At 31.2% G+C, this 10,121-nt stretch overlaps 1 protein-coding gene across 2 annotated transcripts in view; it reads right to left on the bottom strand.

The window, feature by feature from the left end:
- The window catches only part of LOC106680167 (uncharacterized), a 48,329-nt gene extending 45,283 nt beyond the window's left edge, over positions 1 to 3,046 (bottom strand). The window contains exon 1 of one of the 2 annotated variants that reach the window (XM_014419684.2): positions 2,803 to 3,046. The gene's annotated coding sequence lies outside the window, so the exon portion shown is untranslated. Of the gene's footprint in view, positions 1 to 2,721; positions 2,757 to 2,802 lie in introns of those variants that run through there. The other variant, XM_067053188.1, reaches the window with a different exon arrangement.
- Positions 3,047 to 10,121: the final 7,075 nt, after the last annotated feature.

The following is a 10,121-nucleotide window of genomic DNA, read 5'->3' as shown; positions in this document are numbered from 1 at the left end:
ACTTTTTCCTATATTTAAAATGATGGATTTGAATTATTCATAACTTTTTTTTTTTTTTAGATTTAAACATATTAATTTAAATGAATTCTGACTTTCTTCTATATTTTAAATAATTGATCTAAATTATTTCTGATTTTTCCTATATTAAAAATTATTAATCTATGGTTTTATAACATTTTTTTCTAGATTTAAATATACTAATCTAAATAACTTCTTACTTTTTACTGTGTTTAAATTTTTTAATCTAAATTATTTCTGACTTTTTCCTATATTTAAAATGATTAATCTATGAATGGAATATGGTCCGGGTGCGGTAAAAAAAAAAAACTCAAATAATAAATGGGGTATACTATTTTCGTATACCAACGTTTATTAATTAATTTTATGATTTTATGATTAATCTATGTTTTTTATAACATGTTTTCTAGATTTAAATATACTGATTTAAATTATTTATAACTTTTTTTCTTGATTCAAATATATTAGATTAAATTATTTCTTACTTTTTTTATATATTTAAATTGATGGGTCTAAATTATTCATAACCTTTTTTTTTAGATTTAAATATATTAATTTAAATGATTTCTGACTTTCTTCTATATTTTAAATAATTAATCTAAATTATTTCTAACTTTTTCCTATAATTAAAATGATTCCTCTATAAATGGAATATGGTCCGGATGCGGTAAAAAAAAAACAACTCAAATAATAAATGGGGTATACTATTTTCGTATACCAACGTTTATTAATTAATTTTATTGAGCTAACGTTTATTAATTAATTTTATGATTAATCTATGTTTTTATAACATTTTTTTAGATTTAAATATATTAATTTAAATTATTTATAACTTTTTTTCTTGATTCAAATATATTAGTTTAAATTATTTCTTACTTTTTTTATATATTTAAAATGATGGAAAAAATTCTTAATTTGTTTCATAATCTGATCTTCACTATTTCACTACTGTTGGACAGTAGTTAACTACATTTGTATTTAACTACAGATACAAGTAGTTGGAAAGTATTTTCAAGTACAACTCCTTACAGTACTTTGTAGTTGACCGACTGTAGCTCCTTTTTGCAACTACAATTGAGTAGGTTGCAAAAATAGGTTGCAACAACTCTCTACTAGTAGTTGGAACTGTAGTTGTGAGTAGTTAAGATCCATAACTACAAACACAGAAGATGGAAAAAGGAGTTGCAACTACAACTCTCTACTAGTAGTTGGAACTGTAGTTGTGAGTACTTAAAATCCATAATTACAATTATTAATAATTTAATTATGATTAATTAAGTATCAAACAAAAATAATTTAATTACTAATCTGAAGGCAGGATAGGAGAATACAATTTTTTGTAAAATAATATAAAAAAAAAAATTAAATTATTTTTCTTACATCTTTCACTGTTATACACAGATAATGAATCTAAACTTCGTTTATTTATTTTTTATGTATAATCTTGGACGTTTCGATATTTATTTACCTATCTTTGGAATCATTCTTTTTATCATACTGTTTATTTTAATCAAAACATTTTGTTTGGTATATAAGTTATTATTTTAGCGTTCTTAGAGATGGGAATAACAAACACACATTTTGATTCTGCCAAGAATTAAAAAGTTTAAAGATAACAGAGCAGTCATGCCTTTGGAAAACATTTTGCTGTCTTGGCATTTACCATTCAAATCGGATTTATCAATTTTTTTTATTTGTAGGTAGGATAGGAGAGTTTTTTTTTTTTAATATTGTTAAGATAATATTATGAAACCTGGAATAAAGATTTTCCAATCATAAATTCACTAACTACTGAGTTTTTAGTACATATTTCATGAAATGTTACTGTTTAAAAAGCAATATCTCGAAAACTATTGAACGTAAATAACTCTATTAGGGCTCATGTTTTAGCTAATGTACTCTACTTAAAATGATATTCCCTTAGGTTTTCTAGTGTTGTAGGCAATTTTAATAACATGAAGCACCAAATGAAAAATAATTTTTTTAAACGTTTTGAAACAGCCTCCATTTAGTATTCCCCTTAACCATACTTAGCAGACTCATCAATGTTGATTAGTAATTATACATAATTTTCTTTAAAATGATCAAAAATTGGGGTAAAATAACTGATTTTTTTATTTTCTCGTGCTCATGTACTATTATGACTGCTAAGTGTTCATGCAAGAGGGTAAAACCAACCTTTATTGACATATAACAAAATACAACAAATAAATAAAAAATAAAAAGACAAATAATTATAATGTAACATTGTATATTAGTATTCACCAATATAAATAATTGTTTTCGCTATGTATTTTTTAACTGTTTCATTTTGTTTGTTTTTATATCTATTCTAAAGGAATTTTGTATTTTATTTTTATTGAATTGCTTATAAATTTAGCTTAATTAATGTATTTTCATTTTATTTTTGAAATTTTGACTATTTGGAGTTGTGGTTAACACTATTTGTTTCGGAGCTATATACAAAAACACAAAAACACTTATTTTATTTTTTACGTAATTTTAATAATTTAGATACATAAATCCAAATATAGAAAAAAAACAAACATTTTTATAGGATGATATAAAAAAATAAATAAATAAATAAAAAGATTTAAAAATTATAATACACATCTATTAGTTGGTATTTGTGTTAATAGCCAACACCAGAAAAGAACCTATAAAGTCTACTCAATGTAATCAGTATGTCAGATGATAACTTACGCCATAGATACGTCATAAGTAGGAAACTACGTCATAAAAATACGACACATGCAAAGAGATAGAGAGCAAAGAGGTACTCACCCGCCAGCGGCCAGGTGTGGAGTGGCGAAGTGAAAGGACGACAAGAGCCGAGCCCCCACGAGCGGACAGCCCCTCTGTGTCCTCTGTCCGCCAGGACATCAACCCCCCCGGGATTCGGTCATTCGGAGGGGCAGCTATGGACATCGTTGAAAGTGGAGCGACGGCGTGCTTCCTGCCCTTCAAAGAGGAGTCGTACCAGAGGGCGTAGAATTTCGAAGAGGTCGCAGCCCAAGAGGGAATGTAGATAACTGGAATAGAAAGTAAATACTGAGTAATATCCGTAATCCAAATTAATTTCTGCCGAGTGGTGTTCGGATCACGTAAAGTATTAGCAGAGTAAAAAAAAATAATTTCGAACTGCAAAAATTTATAACTACTTAGTGGCGTGGTACTTTCATACACTGAGTGGGAAAAATTCAATATCACGTCAACAAATTAACATAGAAACTTGGGGCCGATCTCATATATCAATAATATATCAAGCTCAACTGTTTTTATTGAAATCTTGAAGAGAATTTTTTTTTTAATTATTTATTTAATGTAATTTACAACTGTAAAAAATAATACAATAGGCAAATATGTAGTATGTTTCATATACACTTGAAAATCTTGGGAAGAAACCACCCATTGGTGGTACTTCAAACATTAATTTTAATTAGGAGGTTCCGTGGCCATTTTCTTTTCAGACGCCTCGTAGGATTATCAGGGATTGTTAAGGATGAAAGATTAAGAATTAATGGGTTAGGATGGATACGGAGTTTGGAATAAAAAGACGCATATCGATTTAATTTCTTTTTTTTACGTAATAAGGAGCATCAAGGATTTTACGTAGGATTTTGGATTGTAAGGATTGGATGCGGGAAGAATTTGATGGTTTGGTGGAGCCCCAGAGCTCAATTCTATATGTCCAAATTGGTCTGATTATTGTAGTGTATACTAATATTTTGCAGTGAATAGGAGGTTTAGAGCGTTTGTCAAGTAAGTGTTGTAGCAATCGGAATCTACGAGCAGTTTCTTGTCGTTTCAGTCTTGTGTGTGGATTCCAAGTAAGTCTCTTGTCAAGATGGAGTCCTAAGTATCGAATCTGTTCAACGGGCATTAATTGAAGAGAATTAAAGAACTAATAAGGAAATTAAAGCCTATTGCCAAGATAAAAAATTCTGAAATTTTTGGAATAGGTTATATTTATCAAAACAATTTGCAACGAGTATTTTGAGTGTATATTTAAATTAAATGATACTTTTAAAATAAAATTAATATAAAATAAATTAAAATTCAAGCTTGAAGACTGGATAATTTTGTAAATTATATAACCTTGTTAAGTATTTTTTATTTTTTTCCCACGAAACGGCCTTTCAAAACCACGCGAATATCATTACTTTTTCCTTCTCATTTTTTCTCTTCTTCTTTCTCAGTATCTTCTAATCATTTCTGCGTGCCTTTGCCTCCTCTCTTCCGACTATGCTGTACCCTTATGTTTTTCCATATTTGCCGCAAGAACATTAATTACTGTTCTCTATCCAGGCAGTCCTTGTCTGTTATTTTCAATTTCTTTGTTTCCTCTCTCATTTGCTTCACATATCCTCCTACGTTCTTATATTCACGGATTCTGTCAAAGAGTTTCTTGTTTAGTCTGCTTTGGTCCATCCTCATCATACGCCCGTAGAATCTCAGTCTTCTGATTCTTATTTCGGTTTCCAGGTCCCTGTAGATTTCCTAGTTGGGTCTTAACCAGTAGCCTTCCTGTGTTTTCTTAGGCCCATAGATTTTCCTCAGGACCCTTCTCTCTATTTTCAGTAATTTTTCCAGGCTAGGAGACATGTTGTCTCCATTTCGTATAAAATTACTGGTTTTATGCCCGTTTTGTAATGTCTTATTTGTGTGTTAGACAATATGTTCTTCTTATTGTAAATATTGCCTGTTGAGAAGCTTAGCCTTTCCAACTTCATGATTTTCTCCTTTATGCTAGGATGTTTAATTATATATTAAATTTATCATATTATATTATAGTTATATATAATATTATAGTTATTATTATATTATGAATCTTCAAAGTCAAATATTTTTCAAATTTAAAAGACACGATTTCAAATTCAAGGATATTAGATTAACAGTTCCTTAGCTGTATCACTGATTTCCAGCTGCCTTTTCTTTGGTTTGGGTCTCTTGTTCGTGATAAAAGGATCCGAAGTATCCAGTAGCTTGTGGAATACATCTTCGTTGGTAGATATACGAGACATTTTCCGCGAGTTTCTGATCCTGAAAATCCTTATTACTACTTTCTTGTGCCTCTTCCGAAAGTATTCCGACTGGGAGAATTGACTTCTGCACTATTTCAGCACTATGCAGTAAAATCTTATGCACCGTGGGTGACATGTAGTACTATAAATACTTCTCAATAGCCATCTCTGCAGTTTCTTTATGAGAAGAGCTGGGCTTTCGACCATTGCATTGAATGGTAGCGATCCGGTGGATTGGAGTATCGCCGACTCCCGTTACTGCACTTGTGACCTTGCATTCATTGACAAAACGCCTGGCAGTGTTGCCATTATTTGATGATCCGTAACCCTGCTTGACGAAGTCTACTTTGATGCCGACTTTCTCAAGAAAATCTGGTCATCATTCAGAGCATCCGATACACTCGGTCCCACTCTCAATCTATGTAAGTTCATGGAATATAAATGACATTCCTCAAATATGTGACTGATATTAAGTACATTGTTGCAGTATTGACATTTTAGCGGTGGTTGCTTATTGATCAGATATGCATGAGTTAAATTCGAAAGACTTATTCTCAATCTGGCAATAGCTGCCTCCTCCCTGCGATTGGAACGGTTTGATGTGGTCCATGGTTTAATGGTATTTTTAATAGTTTTTAATTTGCTTGGCGGGCTTTCTTTCCACCTGGCTTGCCAACTAGCTGATATTTCATTTTTTATCGGAAGACTTATTTCTTGGTGTGTCAGAACGTCCGCACTAGTTTTCGTGAACTCACATCGTATTGAAGCGTCCAATAGTAAAGATCTCTGCAGTGAAAAAGACAGTGTCGTGATTTCATAATTTACCATTAGTAATTTCCAAACCATTTCTTTATCCTTTCTTTCATTTTATAATCATTATTTTATCAAAATTTACCATACTGTAGACAATAAAAAGAAATACTGGAAGATTATTAATTTGACTGAGAATTCCGTCAATCATAAAGTTGATAAAGACTGCATCTCCCTTACATATCGACACATTTTGAACATAATAAAATTCTCATAATACTAATTTTTTTTTTACTTTTTTCTGCATTTCAGAAGCCCACTTTCTTGTCATATCTTTTATTCTTGTTTCTCTAAATTCTCACATTTTTTTTTTTTTTTAATTATTTTTATATTCACTATCCTTCCTGTTTCCTTTATATTCATGTGTTCTATTATATTTTACACTTTTCTGTATCCCCGCTCATTTGGTATATTTTGTTTCTTAATCACTTACACACATTGTATCCCATTATTTTATACTTTACTTTTCCTTTGTTTTTCTATGTTTTTGTTTTTTATTATTAATATTTCTTTTCCCCCTATTATGTATATTACCATCTATTGTTCACCTAATTTAAATACTTTTTTACTATCTTTACTTTACAAATTATTTTCGTTATTGTGGCATAACTGCCATCCCCACTCCTCCCATTACAAACTGTCACTTTGTCTTTGACTGCCGTCAAAACAGGTATGCATTCTGTCTCATCATTTGATTTGTATTTTTTTCTTTTTTCATCTCTTTATTTGTACTTTCTTTAATATTTCTTCTCTTATCTATCTGTTACTATTACCCTTTTCATTTACTATTTACAACCTTTAATTTTTCTTATTATATCTTACTTTTCATTTTATACCCCTGTTATTTTACACTTATGTTTTTTCTGTTTTCCTTTTTGTAACTATAGTGTTTGTATCTTTTTTAGCCCTGATGAAGCCCTGCAACGTGGGGCGAAACGTTGGCTCAATAAAATAGTATAATTATCTACTATTTGAGGGGTTTTTTTACCGCACCCGGACCAAATTACATTCATCAATAAAAAGAATTTTTTTTTGTAAATATGTGTTCTTCAATGTCCAAAAATACATATAAACCAAATTTCATTGCAATACCTAACTTTTTCCTATAGATGTACTGTATAATTTGAAGATTCTAGGAAGTATGTTTTAGCGAAAAGTGTTTTCGAGCTGTCATTAAATATTTGTTTTTGAAAGGCAATACGCCTGCGCAAAGCAAAGATGAGCTGGATTCTGTGTATGGGGACTCTGCATTATCATTTACCAAAGTGAAATTTTGGACAGCTGAATTTAAACGTGGCCATAAGAACTTGGGAGACGATGAACGTTCGGGACGTCCAAAAACTGTAATTACCGACAAAAACATCGCTAAAGTTCACCAAATGCTGCTAGGCGACAGCCGAATTAAAGCGACAGAGATAGCAGAGGTTATAAACATGTCAAAAGAACGTGTTTGTTACTTATTAAATCAACATTTAGACATGAGAAAGCTGTCCGCACGTTGGGTGCCGCGTGTCCTCACCTTAGGCCAATAATGTGTTCAATGAACATTTCCAACGCTCTATTGGCGCAGTTTAATTATTGTTGATGAAACCTGGATACACCATTATGCGCCAGAAACAAAAATACAGGTCAAACAGTGGACTGCAAAGGGGGAACCGGCTACAAAAAAAGCAAAAACTGATTTCTCGGCTGGAAAAGTGATGGTGACTGTTTTTTGGGATAGTCATGGAGTTATTTTAATCGACTATCTTCAAAAAGGAAAAACCACTGAAGCATACTACGCATCATTACTTGACAAGCTGAAGAATATTTATTAAACTATTTAATACTAATTAAAATGTTTATTTTTCGTAAATAATTTAGTTGTACAAATAAGAGACTTACTTGGAATCCACACACACGACTGAAACGACAAGCTCCTAGATTCCGAATGCTACAACACTTACTTGACAAACGCTCTAAACTTCCCATTCACTACAAAAAATTAGTATACACTACGATAATCATACCAATTTGGACATATGGAATTGAGCTCTGGGGCTCCACCAAACCATCAAATTCTTCCCGCATCCAATCGTTACAATCCAAAATCCTATGTAAAATCCTTGATGCTCCTTATTACGTCAAAATAAATTCATTCACAAAGACCTTAACATCCCATTCGTTGGAGATTGACGCAAAACAGATATACGTCTTTTCATTCCAAACTCCTTAACCATCCTAACCCATTAATTCTTAATCTTTCATCCTTAACAATCCCTGATAATCCTTCGAGGCGTCTGAAAAGAAGATGGCCACGGGACCTTCTAATTTAAATTAATGTTTGAAGTACCACCAATGGGTGGTTCCTTCCCAAAATTTTCAAGTGTATATGAAACATACTACATATTTACCTATTGTATTATTTTGTACAGTTGTAAATTACATTAAATAAATAATTTTTAAAAAAATTGTACAAATATAATAACAATTTCATATGTTGTAATATCTTAAATGTATTATTTGAATGAATAAATATTACAATAGAAACTTCTGATCGACTAAAAGGGAACCTCTAACGTAGCATATCTCGATGGCGTTTTATAGCCCCCAGAGAGATATATTAGCGCAATTTTATAAAGTAAAATGTAATGAATAAGCTCTTACATAATTATCAGACCAACAAAAAAAAAATTAAATCTAAATATGCCCTTCAAGAAGACACCTCCTTAGAAGGCAGAGAGTAACAATATACATAGTAGATCATTTCATTTCTGTGCTATTTTAGGAAATATATATCCAGATTTTATTTCACATTGGCCTTAACCATCCCTAAACCTCCTTCCTTAACCTTTTCTTCCTTTCGTAATAGGACCTACAGCTTGTTCCTGTAGGACTTTATATTCCATCCACGACCGAAAGCTAATTCTTTACGGAGTGGAGTCTCCTTCCTGTAGTACTTATGATAAATTTTATAAATTCTATAGTTATCAATTATATTATTAACATCTATAGTATTTATTTTCTCTTCCTATTTTTCAAATTAAGTTTTTTTTTCCATTAGAGGGCAATTGCTTGTTTTGTCAAGTTTACGAATGTTGTTATTAACTTTACTTTTCTCTCTTATCAAAAATTATTATTTGTATCTATTTATTTTAACAATTTTTTTTTTAAATAATAACTTTGTATAAAGTTAGGGGCGTCTTTTTGAACGAAACTATACCCCCTTCCCATCCATAATCAACTGTAAAAAAAAAAATCTAACTGTTATATTAACCATGTAAGGCCCACCGGACCTATCTGATATTAAATAAAAAAAAAATTCCCTTTGACTAGAATTTGGATGAATGTGAATCGGTGTACCGAAACTTTAGTAAAATAAATAATTAGAGTAAAGTAAAACTCCGGTAAGTTAGCGACATGTTTCTGGTCGACAGTTTTGTTCACTAAGTAACCAAAGTTACCTAAAACTGAGACAACTGTGGACAGATCGCACTAGTGTTGTCAAACATTCAGTACAAATATTGGCTGAATCATGGGCGTTAGCAGACTTTCACAAATGGAGGAACAAACCTCAGCCCATTGCACACACATTTATATATTATATACAGTCACATCTTCTGATATTTTTTTTAAAATTATTTATTTAATGTAATTTACAACTGTACAAAATAATACAATAGGTAAATATGTAGTATGTTTCATATACACTTGAAAATCTTGGGAAGGAACTACCCATTGGTGGTACTTCAAACATTAATTTAAATTAGAAGGTCCCGTGGCCATCATCTTTTCAGACGCCTCGGAGGATTATCAGGGATTATTAAGGATGAAAGATTAAGGATTAATAGGTTAGGATGGGTAAGGAGTTTGGAATGAAAAGACGCATATCTGTTTTGGGTCAAATCTGCAACGAATGGGATGTTAAGGTCTTTGTGAATGAGTTTATTTGTGACGTAATAAGGAACATCAAGGATTTTACGTAGGATTTTGGTTTGTAACGATTGGATGCGGAAAGAATTTGATGGTTTGGTGGAGCCCCAGAGCTCAATTCCATATGTCCAAAGTGGTCTGATTATTGTAGTGTATACTAATTTTTTGTAGTCAATGGGAAGTTTAGAGCGTCAAGTAAGTGTTGTAGCTACGAGCAGTTTCTAGTCGTTTCAGTCTTGTGTGTGTATTCCAAGTAAGTCCCTAGTCAAGATGGAGTCCTAAGTATCGAATCTGTTCAACAGGCATTTCTTCTGATTTAAAAAAAAAAATAAGTATGAGAATAGAAAGAAATATACA

The sequence above is a fragment of the Halyomorpha halys genome, unplaced genomic scaffold, assembly GCF_000696795.3.
Source record: "Halyomorpha halys isolate HHAL.00 unplaced genomic scaffold, Hhal_1.1 Scaffold16.1, whole genome shotgun sequence".
Taxonomy (NCBI): domain Eukaryota; kingdom Metazoa; phylum Arthropoda; class Insecta; order Hemiptera; family Pentatomidae; genus Halyomorpha; species Halyomorpha halys.
This window is presented reverse-complemented; position numbering and strand designations above follow the sequence as displayed.